Below are 14,561 nucleotides of genomic sequence, written 5' to 3'. Positions count from 1 at the left end.
GTTTTGCAGACTTCCTAGTTCCTGCCAAACAAATAGTTAATCAATGAGTAGTCAAGAGGCAAACAAATAACCATTAAAATTCACAGCAAAAAGATAGACAATTTTATTTTATCATAAATTTTCAACCACTTTCTAAGGTTTTCACCGAAAGCTTTTTTGGACTTTGAAGCCTTTTGCCTACTATTGCACCACTGACATGTGCTAGCACAGAAAAAAAGCAGGACAAGAACTATTGCAAAGACACTGATTCTAAAGTTACACAATGCTTTTCTCACATTCTCTTTGAGAGAGGATACATATAACTTTCAAACAGCAATTAGAAGTAACTTAGACATAATATTTTCCTATTTAAGTCCTGAAGTCACACTTTGCTAACTCTCCCTGCCTGTACCTGATCAGGTCTTCCAAAAATTCTACAGTCTAATATTAATTTAGACTGAGAAGATTCATACAAGAATCAATCAAGAACACAATACACTGCCTGATATTTGTGATCAACTGCAGTTTTCAGTTTGCTTAACTTCCAAAATTAATCCTCTCCTTCAGTTCTGTTCTACTCCTCTCACAGTACAAAGGCAGTGGAATTTATGTTCCTAAATGACTTAAGCATACTTGAAAAGTCCCTCTCTTCAGAGATTAACTTCTTGCTCTTAGAAGTAAATAAACAGAAGCTTAGACTAATGATTTTTTATCAATGGAAACTGAGAATTAGCTCTTTTCTGAAACAACAAAAGTACACGACTAAGAAATTTGACAAATTTACATTTGTAGCTACTGATGCAGCAAATATTATGCAAGTGCATAGCTTTTTACAGGTATTCTTTTGGCCAAATCTAAGTGTATATTCCAGTGACTGCAGGATCAGACCTAGATTTCATTTATCTTATATTCACCTGTACTCCAGAAGAGCTAATATGATAGTCTATCACTAGTGGCAACAGAAAATTAACCACTGAGTTAAAATGCTTCACAAGTATCTTTAGATTTTTCCTCTGTACTAGCAATCAATTTAACATTAAAATTAAAAAAAAACTTCAAAAAAATTTAAAAGTCTATGGTGATTATATAAATTACTTAGATAACCTAAATAATAACTAGTTTTTTAAACAAACACTCTAAGTTACATGCCTTTAACACCTTAACACCTCAAGCTGTCGCTTGCAGAACCCTTCTATATATTTCTATAAATAATACATTCTTTATATGTATACATTTATAGGAGTGTTTAAGAAATAGACTCTGTAATCTATTCTTATAGATTCTTATTCCTAAACACAATCTATTAGTATAGATCTACAAATCACCCACTTAAATAAAGGCTTTAGAGGTATACAGAAAACCAATAAGGATTAAATTTACTTTTCTTCACAAAAGTACTCACATGGGATGATAATAAAATTGAAGTTCACAATGCACTCTTAACACCACAGACCAAAGAGAAAACTTCAATTACAAGAGCTGAATTTTTGTTTGCTCTGCCTGGTTGCAACAGTTTTAATGCTAACATGGGAAACTTGCTCTTTGTCATTTCAGATAGATCCTAGTGTTTCTTTATTTTTTCTATGATCCATAACATCAATGGAGTGAAACTTCGGAGTTGCTAAGCTGATGTTCTAACCACATTAAAAGATGACCACAGGAATTGCTATTTCCTGGAGACACAAATGAGAATTCCTCATCCTTACTTGAGTACCCATGATTTTTACAGGGTCAAGCAATACTTTAGCAATCATGCCCCCAGTACAGCCTAAACTTCACATGCAGTTGCCATTTGTATGGTTGACTCTAATGATGAAACACGAGTAAGCACGGGTACCCAAACAGCACCTCCACATTTCTACAAGGAAAATCACACACAAAAATTCTACAAGGAGCATCTGTCGTCTTACAGAGGTGAACTCTTACAGCAAAAAGTGCTTAAATATACAAGAACTGGGACCTAAAAAAATGGTCTCTTTAGGAACAGAGATCCCCATGTCAAGAGACTATGCCAAAGGCAAGTGCCATGAAAGGCAGAGAATAGTAGTTGTTCATTGCTCCCTGCAACACAAACACAAGGCAACACCTAAGGAAGCCAGGAGAACTCTTCAGGCAATATCCAGCAGAACTGTGGGATTCGTTGCGAAAGGATGCAATGGAGCTGAAAAATTTACAAGTACAAGTTCTCAGAAGAGAAATCATTCAAGAATTTCTGAATAAACAAAAACAACTTCTGGCTCAGAGATTCCATAACTGAAAGTAGCTGGAGAACAAGTATGAAATGAAAAGCATCTAAAATTGATCTTGTTCTCAATGTTCCACATGAATCCACTTACCCATTTTTTTTTTTTTTTGAGATGGGTCATGAAAATAATTAGGGAATTTCTGGGTTCCTGGACAAGATTTTCTCTTTTATGGCTATCAGATACAGAATACTAGGCTAGAAAGAACACGTGTCAGTGTGAAACAGTGGGTCAATTTTTCTAGAATACATTTAAAGCTTTTTATTAAATGCAATTTAAAACAGAACATGTCAATAAAAATACATAAGTATTTTAAATTTTGGACACCCCTCCAAAAACTGCCATCTTAACAAAAGATATTATACTCAAATGTTTTAATGAGTTTGATCTTTCATACAAAATATTAGTTACAAAATTATATTTCTGCTGGAATAACATTATTGATTATTCTTCACTGAAATATCTACAACAGTTTCATGATTTTGCTTTCTAGACACTGTATCTGTGCAAGCACTTACTGGGCAACAGAATGGTTCTACTACTGAACAGTTCCAGCTGCTATTTTTCTCCAGAGAAAAGCTAAATTACTCACTTTGGGTTTATTTGCAGGTTGTTTTCCCTCCTGAAAACAAACAGAAAAATGGAAGAATATGTCACAGGCGTCAGGCTTCCTAATTCACTAATTAGGAAGACCTCTACAGCCTGTTTGTTCCCTTTCCACTGCACATCTCAATGTTTCTGCCATCCGAATCCCAGATCTCCTAGACAATGCACTCAAAGTGTAAGACTACTTAAGCACAAAAGCTTCTCAGCTGCCACCACTCCACTATACAATTTGGAGGAGTAGGACAGAGCTAACAAACCTCAATCACCAACACCTCGGAAAAAATATGGTACGTTTGCATTTTTTCATTTTATTAACAGAAATCAGAACTGAATGATTCTACAGGAACAAGAGAAAAAATATTTATAAATTATAAAAAATTACATTCACTTCCTACTAAAAATACTTGGCTTTAGAATGTGAGAAAACACAGTACTTACCTGCATTTGAAAGAGCCAGTAAATATGATTTAATGTGTTACAAACAAATAAGCCATTCATGCATAGCAAGCTAGCTGAAACAATTGTTTGGAGAAAACGATTGTAAAACATATGCAGGTTAATATCAGAGAATTTACACAGCATGGTTTTTGGAAAGGAAACCACGCTTTTTTAGACTAGTAGAGTTTTATAATAACAACAGTGAACTAGGGAGAAATTGCTGAAAGAAAGACTTTTGAAAAACCTCCCTCAAAGTCTCAAGAGGCCATTAAGTAAAATTAATATTGGTGTTAAGGGAAAATATTCGCGTTTGATGCCAGCAGTAAAGCATCAAAAGAAAAAGCAGTAAGTGGTCTGTTAATTTGCAGAAAAGGGTTAACAGCAGAAGGCCACAGATCTGCACTAGAACTACAACACATATTCCCTAATGGTCCAGAAAGCAAAAAGCAGCAGCAAAACTCATTCACAGAAAAGATATTAAGGTTAAGGGAAGAAACCTTAAGCATTTCATGTAGTCTAACCAAGCTAGATGAAATGGAAAATACATGACAGACAAAAAAAATAATCAACAAGGTATTGGGCGTCCAGATTAATATTTTACTCACCAACTTCCTGGACAACAAATTCAGAAAGAAACATACTGACCCTTGATAGTCCATAGAAGAGTAATACTCAGTAAAAGAAAAAATTAGGATGTGCATTAAATATTTTGGAGAATATTATAATTGGTACATTACAAACTCAATTCAGCATTTTAAATAGGCACTTTGTAAAATATACAGCATTCCTAGGCAGGCATAAAAATGGTTTGAAATGTAGTTAAACTAAAAGTTAAAAAAGGTGATATTTAGTAACAGGCATCTTAAAGGAAAAGCCAAAACCATCAAAAAAGTTTAGGTATGTTGATTGTAACAGAAAAGGTATAGGGAAAAAAAAGCCACTAAGAACCTTGATCTTAACTGGATTTTTATAACAAAAAGAATACATTCCACAAAACTTAGTTAAAGCATCACAAATAACATAAAGAAGAACAGAACTACTTGAAGCTTTATACATTAAGCTTTCCAGTGCCACAATACATCTTTGTGAAAAGTGATTCTGGAAAGAAAGATACACACACCTTATAATGAAGTCCCACTGCTTTTCTGGAGATGGCAACTGATAGGCAGAAAGAACATATGTTAAACTCTCAGCTTCACAATCAGTAGAATTCTTGAATGGAAATTTTTCCCCCTTTGGCAGCAGCCACCAAGCCCAGCTCTGCAACCATCACAGCACATGCTGCCTCTACCCCAGCTAGCAGGCAGGTTATGTGGGGAGTGGTGTAATAGTCAGTCTGCAGGATCTGACATGTTGTGATAAGGGAGGTCACAGGAGATAACAGGACAGTAATCAGGACTGTTACTGCAGTGATGGGATACAGCAGCAGACAGAGGATACAAATCCACAGGAAACTAGGTTTTGCTAGCTCCGCTGCTCACAGAACAATTTGTTTCCCTTGTGTTTTACAGATTTGAATACTAATATTTCTGTACATTGCAGCTTTAATCACTGTGTTAAATGTAGCTCTACTGAATAAAAGGATTTGTTTGTCCAGATTGGCGTGCTTATGACTGTGATATGAAGAGAACTCAAGGGAAAAACCTTTGAAGATCACGCACATGCTCTATTTTAAAGGCTGAAGTGGCAGTAGTGCTGAAGGTGGTTTATATCATGCATATAGTTTACAGCATGATACATATGACAATACTTTTGCAGTTTAGTATAAGGATTGTAAACACTTTCAGATTACTTTAATTTCTCTTGCTGTTAGAAGGGCCAATACCGCTCTCTCCCTACTGAAAAGGCTAAGAAGTCAGGCAAGAGTAGCACTCATGCTGGTTCACAAACAGCTGGATTTCAGAAGCAGACGGCACAACCACAAAAGTGAAGAAGGAATAGGGGGAACAAGATCAGCCCTTTCAGTTATAGCACATGCTCCACACCGGTTTCAGCAGATCATCAAACCACAACCATGAGTTTTCAGGGCACAGTTAAGCTGATCTAATGGCCAGCCAGTGCCTAAAGGATTCACTGCCAGCTGTGCATCTCCCGTGCCAGCTCTAACGCACATTTTGCGTCACACTGAGACAACTCAATTTGTGTTTTAGTTCCCTTCTCGCTTAAATTCAGAGAACTTAACTTGTAGAAAATCAATAGCACAATATTAATTAGAATAATCTTAACAAAAAAATAGGTTAAACCAATAGTTAGTGCAGGAAGAGATATGGAGAAGCTATTGGGAGCCATTCCTTACAATAGCCACTAAGCAGGTCAAATACAATATGAAATTATAACCCCATAAAGGACAAGTGAATATAACATTTCAACCTTTGTGACATTTGAAATTATTTTATCAAGGAAGGGTAAAATGTTTAATGATGAGTTTCTCCTTTTTTAATCTCTGCTAGGTCGTGCCTGACCTACGCAATCAATTTTGTTCCCACTGCTCTGCAGTGTAAACAAACAATAGGAATGAGAAGGACCAAAACGTTAACATTTCTTTTGTGCCACTAAACAAGCTTTTGTTTTGCCAGTCGTTCCCAGCACCCCTTTGAAAGGTTCCCACAGCCCATGTAAACAACTGCAAGCTGAGCAGGATGACTGTACAAACCTCCTACATAGGCAGGCAGCAACCTCAGCATGCAGCTCCCCTCACTAGACAGCCACACACCCACCCCATGACAGGGGACACCACCCACCTCTACTCTTCAAACAAAACTCCTGCTCCTGAGTCACACCAAGTGTTATCTACTGCTCCCACCAGGCCAAATGTCGGTAATGGCAGAGCTGAATTTTGACCCTCAATTATTCCACTATCAGCCCACTACTTTTTTGTAGCACATCAGGAATTACTTTATTTCAGAACAGTCAAGCTTAACAGTGTTCAAAGCACAAATAACAACAGATTCACCATGGCAATAAGCTATAAACTGGTAATACAATACACAACCTGAAATCATCGAATCAGAGAATGGTTTGGGTTGGAAGGGATCCTAAAGGTCACGTAATTCCAACCTTTTTGCCATGAGCAGGGACACCTTCCCCTATACCAGGTTTTTCAAAGCCCCATTCAGCCTGACCTTGAAGATGAGATGAAAATACAGGATGTCCTGAAAACAAACTAAATGTAACTGTGCATGTCAAATTTGCTTTGCTACAGCAAGCCATGTCTAAGAGCTGCCCTAGCTGTAGTGCACTCAGCTATGCAAAACTTTCAAATTTAGGTTAAACATCTGGACAACCTAAGGAAGCAGCAATTATGGGGATAATCAGGATTATTAACAGAAGCACTTCTGTATTATAATATTGCAAAATGTTAAGTTCAGCCACCTGTGTATTAGAGTCCACCTAAGATACTATTAGTAGGACCTCTTTCACACATATAATCACTCCTCTGAAGACACATAATGTCAAAACATAGTTAGTATTACTACCATATTATTCAGCGGCCACCAAAGCCTGCATGCTACTCTTGACATGTTTCATGAGCACCAAGTGGCTGTTCAGCTGTGTATCACACAGTTGGTAGAGTGGAGCAAGTGCAGGGCAGCACAAAGTCCAGCAAGCTGGGAGTCAAGCGGTGTCCAAGTCTAGCTCTTACCCAGACCGCCAACAGCACAGTCAGAATCCACCTGCTGCCAGAGATAACACAACTTACACACCATGAAAGCAGAGGGATATAACTGCCCCCTTCCAGCAGAGGTTTGTCATAAGGGTCATGTCTGCCCCATCTTGGTTTTTATATGGGCCAGGAGGGGGAAGAATAGCAGGTTTGATCATTGTATCCCTCCCCATGAACTCTTGCAGCAAATATTAAGTTAAGAGAAAAGCAATCCCCAAACACAGTGCCCCAAATGAATTATTTCAAACCCATTCTTGCTGAAAGATCAAATAGGGACTGCTATTTAGGTATGTGGAGAAAGAAACAGTTTCTGAAGTTCTCTGGGAAAAAAAAAAAAAAAAGAAAAAATAATTTAAAAAAAATAAAACCACTGGAAACCACAGCAACTCTGCCTTAGCATGCTTCAAAGGATGCTGAAGATTAGCCCTCAAGATCCATAAAAACTGTCACTATTGTACTCTGTAGTAAAGAAAAAAAAGAGTTACCTGTCATGCAGTGATCCACCCACTCAGAGAAATGCCACAGATCTGCAGACACACTCATCAGCTCTGGCAACAGCAGATGAAACTGCCATAGCAGAACTCAGAAACAAATGTTTAAAATAACTTAGACAAGGGTATCCCCAGGATCACAGTTTCAGGGTCCTTTTCTGTTGTGCCAGATCATCTCTCACTTTGAGTATCATTGCATTAATTAGAACAAAATTACAAGCTACAAACAGCAAGAGAAGTAGACACTCCTGGCAAACTGCAGGTTTACTGGCCCAGGCTCAGGGCCACAAGTAATACAGCTTAGCAAAAGACATAGTGGTGAAGCAAAGGTGAAGACATCCTGTTTTCAACAGATATTCAGCACTATGCCAAGCTGTGTGGGGTCACACTTGCCACATGAGATGAGTAATATGTCCTCAGAGAGGTCTGAATCCATGGCTGTAGTTTTGGTTATTATTTAATGGTTATGGCCTTGAACACTAAAGAAAATTCTCTCTAGTATATTCTAAAGCCTTATTAGGCTTTAGGAAACAAAAGCAATGTACCCACAACTGTCAGGTCTAGCACAGAAATGCTAGATTTTGCAGCTACTGCAATAGCTAGTGAGCAACTTCTCAAGCATGAAGTATGCTACAATGCTGAAAAGGCTTACACTTGCCAGGGAACACACTGAGCAGCTTACCCTCCTAAAAAGGGAACTTGAGGAAAAGCTTGAAACCTTTTCTTCCCCGTTGGCTTATGATGCTTTGGGCTTGTTAGTCATTTAGTAAGACAAGTAGCTTGTCCTGAAGTAGCCTGTTCAGTTCTGAATTCCCTGTGACTACTGTCATTCCTGTAGATATATAGGGACATTTATATTTATGTGTCCTATGAAACACATCACATATTTTACATAAAGACAGTAATAACCTTTCACATTAAATTTTGCAATACAGCAAACTAACTCCCTATAAGCACAGGCAGATCCTGCATGCTGCAGCAGAACTAAATATAAAGTTTCACTTTTAAGAAAACGTAGTAGACTTTATCCTGAAAAGCATATGCTCCAAAGTATCCACCAGTGTCTGTGAGAACACAGAGCTAATGTGTGCAGTAAGGATATTATGATGGTCAAAGAGGGCAGAGTTTAAGTAGATACTGTCAACAACACACACCCAGGGTTTGCAGCTCCTGTCCTTCTGAAATTCACAGCAGTTGCCACAACCTACACAAACACAAAGCCACAGCCAAGTAACTCTGACTCTGCGTGACCAAATTAAGGAATCCTTCAATCTATCAAAAAGGACCCACCAAAACTTCATGTGCAATCGAGTCTCCACCACCACCCTCAAGTTCTTTGATAAACCCACCAAGGAAACACACAGGAAAAGTCTCTAGAAAACCGTATCATATAAAGGTCACCTCCCACATTCCAAGCCATCCAGAGCAACATTTCTTAAGGATTAAGTGCTGAAGAGGGAGAACAAGCTCTGACACTGGACCAGGAAATTGATCCAACAGGAAAAGGGTACACTGGAACAAGTACAATGATTATCCCAGAATCAGTTCAGATATTTTATTTTCAAAGAGAGCCCCATGTGTAAAGAGGGAGAACTGTCAGGGGAAAGATTTAATTTATTAACACAACCTAGGATACTAGAGTGGCGAGATTTATTGATTGAGGTTTGTAAGGAGTTTAAGGGGAAATTATTGCAACTCTGTTGCAACCCTCCTCTAACCTCCCACTCGCCACAGCTCCACAGCTCAAGGCCAGGTCTCACCACAGCACATGTATGCCTCTCCGCTCCACCCAGGGCAGCCCTCCTGCCTCAGGAAGGAGGCAGAGCTTGTGCTTAGAAAGTGTTCAGCAGTATGCCCTTCCTTCTTGAGTGCGCTTCATCTCAGCCAGTCCATGCTGAAGAGTTCATAGACTTCCCAGTGCTGCTTCTCCAGAGAAGTATCAGACAGGTCACGCCATCCGCACCACTGAAAGGTTTTCAAGCAAAAAAGCATTTCACAACATCCACATTTTGGACAACTCTGAATAGCCAGCCTTTGAACAGGAAGCATTACTTCACTACTTCAGAGCCAGCCCTCTACTGTAAGCAGCCATCCAGTCTCAGGTCACAAGACAAACTAGACTCACCTAGGTCAGCTGAGCAGGCACTACCCGCAAGAGGTTTCTCCAATACTGGAGTTTGGAGACCAAGCAATTTCAAGAAACCCATTCCTTTCCCCTCCACATCCCAATGACCCCTGCCCACAAAACATCTAAGGTACATCAATATGTTAATCAGTTTCATAACAACGTATTTGGATTACAAAAATCTAAGCATCACTTGACCTTTTATGAGCGTATTAAAGGAAAACTGGTTTCCTTTTTTTTTTCAGTATAAGCTAAGGTAAATAGGTAAATAGCATTGCAAAATGTATCATACTTGTATAGCTCTAAATTACAGCCAAAACTGAAAATAGCACATACTTTTTTGTTTGGTTGGGGTTTTTTCTTTGTTTCTTTTATATCTTAATTAAAACATGCCATGCTTCTCTATTTTATGGCCATATTTGTCAGAAAACCAAACAAATTCTACTAGTTCCTAGTGCAATAGCCACCATCAATCATGTTGAAGGGATTTGGATCAGGGAAAAAAAGAACTGTTTGAGAGCAAATCTTCTTGTTCCAGCTACCTGTAAGCACACAGCTGCTTAAACCATCACACCAGAAGTGTGCCACCAAAACAGCACACACCAACACTTCATCCCCCACAAAACAAAGCCAACTCAAGCTCAAGACTCGGACAAAGCTTACCTAAAACAAGCCAGTTTTGGACAATATTTCACACACCTCCTCTTACCAACCAGCTATGGGTGCTGTATCCTCTAGCTGATGGTAACATCTTCAATTGCCCCAGCAAATGAAAAGATGTCTGCTGGTAGGTTAGGCATGACAAAAAAAAATGCATAGTTTCACCCCTGTAAAAATAACTGCAATTGTGTCAGAGAACACTGAGAAAACAAAATAGAGAAGAGTTCCTGAATTACACAGATCTGTCTATTTAGCAAAAACGAGCAGTCTTGTTGAGATGAAAACATATTTTTTGCCATAGTGAGCATGAGCAAAACTGAATGCAGTAGTTCCTTTTAATCTGACATCCCTTACTTTTGAAGTACTTGACATTAAATCATGTCCACATTACTGACAAAAAAACCTAGCAAAGATCTGCAGTGTATGCACTGATACAGGACAAACACTGGAGTAGCTAACCAGAACCACTGCTGCAAAGACCCAGGTAGGATTCACAGCATTACAACAGTTTAATTACTCCCATTCCCTCTTCCTGCCCAATAAATGTCCCCTCACAAGTGAGCCACAATGCCTCTCAAATTCATTACAGCCAAAAAACGCCTTGCATATGCAAAACTCTCAAAGAAGAAAAGCAAATGTGTAGTTTAATGTTTAAGTAAGAGCCTAATCAAGCTGTTTTATTTATTGATTGATTTTGTCTGAAAAAAGAAGGTAGCCAAAAATTGATTACTTTATTATTTCACCAATAATCTTTACAAAGTGAAGGATGGAAAACCACCTTTCATTTTCTACTAAATACAAAACTGACAGGTGAGGAATGGACAGGGATTTAGTATTCTTCCTCTTGCTTAACATAGGAATAAGAAGGAACTCAATACATCTGACAACACATTTATTCACAACCAGTCACTTCACAACAAGGACTTCTCCATACCTCCCTCAAAGCCACCAAACATGTTCACCCAAGAGAAAGCCACTAAGGGCTGCCAAACACACAGAAGTGACACAGCCCTAAAGAACACCCTAATAGCAGCCAGAAGGGTGTTCTGGGATGGGCACCTCTTAGCATCTAGTGCTGCCTACAGTCTTTTGCAGACATCCTCTGGGCTAAACTGTCCTTGCTTGATTTAGCTAGAAGAGCCTGTGTAATAACCAGTGGCTGTGCCACCACAAAGCAAGATCAAAAAGTTTGCTGGCAGTAAGTCAGTTTCCACGCTTACATGGGTGTAGGTCTTCATCAGACAAATATCTAAAATCTTTGTAGTCTTTGCTGTCACAAGAAACTATCTTAATATCCATAGCAGTGATCACAGTAAATAGATTTTGTCTATCCAGTGAATACTTGGAGCATTTCAGTACTGAACCATCCATCAGTTTCCACAAATTGACTAAAGCACAATACTTTGTTGTGGAAGAGCATTTTCATGAGCAATTGACGCAAAGTTTATCATGTCTTTCTAGAATTACCTGACACACACAGTCCACATATGACAAGGCTGAAGCAGCTCTGCAGATAAGATCTTTATGCTACTTTTATTTCAAGTGTAATGTACATACAGCCATTGCATGTGCTCTTCACAAAAAGATTCAGAAGATTAAACATGTTCATTAAATACCATCCTAATTTTTAAAACTCTGTTTATTTTAAAGAGACAGAAGTGTAGCATTCCTCTCTGTTTAGTAACATTGCCTGGCCTAAACCATCACACACCATTCCTTTCTTTTACTGGTTCAGAGACAAAAAATTCCATTGAAGTAATGAACTAAACTTTTGCAAAGTACCGCGTGCATACATAAGGGGAAGTAAAGTTAATTTGTCAGCCTAAGTCTAAAGATAAAAAGTATTTCTTTCCCTAAACTAGAAAGTTATTTGTTGTAAAAGCTTTTCTAACAGTTAATGCAAATGTAAATCACATACTTTCTAATAAACATTTATGTTTCCAAACAGACAGTGTTGTATTAGTAAATTATTCAGCTTGAACAAAGGACCTACACTGGTTAGATATAAGCTGCAGTAGGAGGAAAAATCTAAACCTTGACAAAAAAATTAAAAACATGAAGTGATATATGTTTTTGAGATATTTATGAACCTGGAACACCAGCAAGAATGCATAATTGCCATCAAGAGACAGAACCAGGCTGCCATTAACAACTGGATGATGATGGAAAAAGGGCAGATTTAAGTTTGGGACTAGAAAGTGACTTAAAACAAGTGTAATCAACACATGGAAAAAAAAAAAAAAGACACGGTGTCATTATGCTCCTGTAGATATTAAATCTAGCACAGAACTTACCAACTTCTTAACACTGTGGCCTGAAAAGAATGCAACTTCCTTTCCTAACCACTGAGTTCTGCAATTGAGAAAAGCTAGGAATGAACCAAATGTAGAGTTCAACTTCTTTACACCCCTTTTCAAAATAGCAACGACAGAAAGCTTAAGATATGGAGATACTTCAAACTAAAGAAATTAATCTTCTTACCTTCAGCAAACTGTGTCTCAAAACGAAACTGTGAAAGATCAGATGCCCTGCCTACCTTAAAATTCCTATCTATGTCTAGGTTTTCTCAGGTTTTCAGAGGCTATCTCCTCAGCAGAATGTAGAAGCATACAGCTGGGAAACAGGCGGTAAGTGCTCTCAAAAGCGTTGCACAAACTGAAGCATAGAGCAAGCATCCATAACTGGAATGCTGGAGTATGGCCTTCTGTTCACACCCATATATTTCAGCAACTGCGTACATTTCTGCTACGTTTTGTTTTCCTCTGCTTTCAATTGCATCTGGTAAAGAAAGCGCAGGAGAGCAGGCGCCTAGCAACTGGCCCACAGGATGTTCACAAGCTGTACATTTCTTTTAATGGAAAGCCCGACAAACCCTACAACCTTCTCCTTCAAAGGCTTTCTAGACTCCTTCCAGGAAGATGTGGAGAGGACTCATACATGCAGACAACAGTTTCCACACAAGAGTTACAATTTCTGGATCTCTGTCTGAACACTGTCTCATCAAATAAACGACATTCAACCTACTCTCTTCATTTTTTAGTACATCCTCCTCACATGTAAAAAACTGCTGTATAAATTTTAACACCCAAATAGTACAATTTAACACTAGCAGACACAATTGTTTTTTCCCCGACAAGCTACGGAGGTGTTGTTTGCTTCAGTTAAAAGAAAGTTAAGATACTCTATTAAAACATTTCAAGTTTTGATACAGTTTTTGCTCAGCGGGAAATTATGCACGGGGCGGAAATGCTAAAAATCAAAGCAAAACAGAACCCAAGCAAACAGTCCCATTCCCAAACGAGACCCTTCTTTAACCACTCCTGGAGTAAGGTCTGGAGTAAGAGCAAGAGCACTCTCGTGCCTCATGAAGCAGCAACTAGTCCGATAAACAGGAAGAGCCAACACTACTCCTGGCTTTTAAAACACATTCAAAATACTTTACATGGAAAATAAGCAACTCTTCAATAACGTTTTCCCGTGAAAAGAAGAGCTACATTTTCCACCTAAGTGTTTTGTAAATGAGCGGGCAGGAGGCAGCCGCGGGGTCTGTTAGGAGCCTCTCAACCTATAGAGAAGAGAAGGAAAACGGGGGAGCGGGGTGGGGGACGTTTGAAACCCTCGGGGCTCGCAGCCCTGCGGCCGTGCGCTCCGCTCCCAACCTTGCACAACTTTCCGCCGCGGCAGTTCCGCTCGGCTCCCCGGGCGGGGACGGGACGGAGGGGTCCGAGCCCGCCGCCTTTGTTCGCGGGGGCGCCGCTCCCGGCACAAAGCGGGCGGCAGAACTTGCGGAGGAGACCTCGGCCCTCCCCGGGGACCGTGGCGGAGCACCCCCCTCCCGCCCCGTCTCCGCGGCGGGCGGGAGCGGCGGGTGGACCGCGGGGCAGCAGACCGTGCGCGGCCGGCAACGTGAGCCGCATGGGAAACGGCGGCCCCCGGCCCCCCGCCGGCAGCCCCGGGGCACCCAGCCCCTTCCCAAGGCGGCTCTTCCCGCTCGCACTCACTTTTCGGGACGGGCTCCGCCGGGCTCTCCCTCCGCTCGCGGCGCGCGCGCCTTCCCGCCGGCGGGGCGATGCGGACGGCGAGGCGGAGCCCCTCTCCCCCGGCGGGAGGGGGTCCGCTGCCCCCCCCGCCCCGGGGCTGCCGCCGGGCTCCGGGTGACTTCAAAGGGGCTGGCGGGTCCAGCCCCCTCCCGCCCGGGCGGGCTGCGGACTGGTGGCCCTCGAGGAAAGCCCCCGGCTGCGGCTGTCCCGGCGGCGGATCAGGTGCGCCGCCGCGTCCTCTCACATGGAGCCACCGCCTCGCCGCCCCTCGGCGCCCCCCGGGCCGGTCCCCGCACCGCCGCCGGCCGGGAGGCG

At 40.7% G+C, this 14,561-nt stretch overlaps 1 protein-coding gene across 1 annotated transcript in view; it reads right to left on the bottom strand.

Moving 5' to 3' along the window:
- The window catches only part of FBXW7 (F-box and WD repeat domain containing 7), a 174,827-nt gene extending 160,478 nt beyond the window's left edge, over nt 1-14,349 (bottom strand). The window contains exon 1 of the mRNA XM_021530198.3: nt 14,208-14,349. The gene's annotated coding sequence lies outside the window, so the exon portion shown is untranslated. The remainder of the gene's footprint in view (nt 1-14,207) is intronic.
- Between the last annotated feature and the right edge of the window lie 212 nt (nt 14,350-14,561).

The sequence above is a fragment of the Lonchura striata genome, chromosome 4, assembly GCF_046129695.1.
Source record: "Lonchura striata isolate bLonStr1 chromosome 4, bLonStr1.mat, whole genome shotgun sequence".
Classification (NCBI taxonomy): domain Eukaryota; kingdom Metazoa; phylum Chordata; class Aves; order Passeriformes; family Estrildidae; genus Lonchura; species Lonchura striata.
The sequence above is the reverse complement of the archived record's forward strand: the minus strand, read 5'-3'. Positions and strand labels throughout refer to the sequence as shown.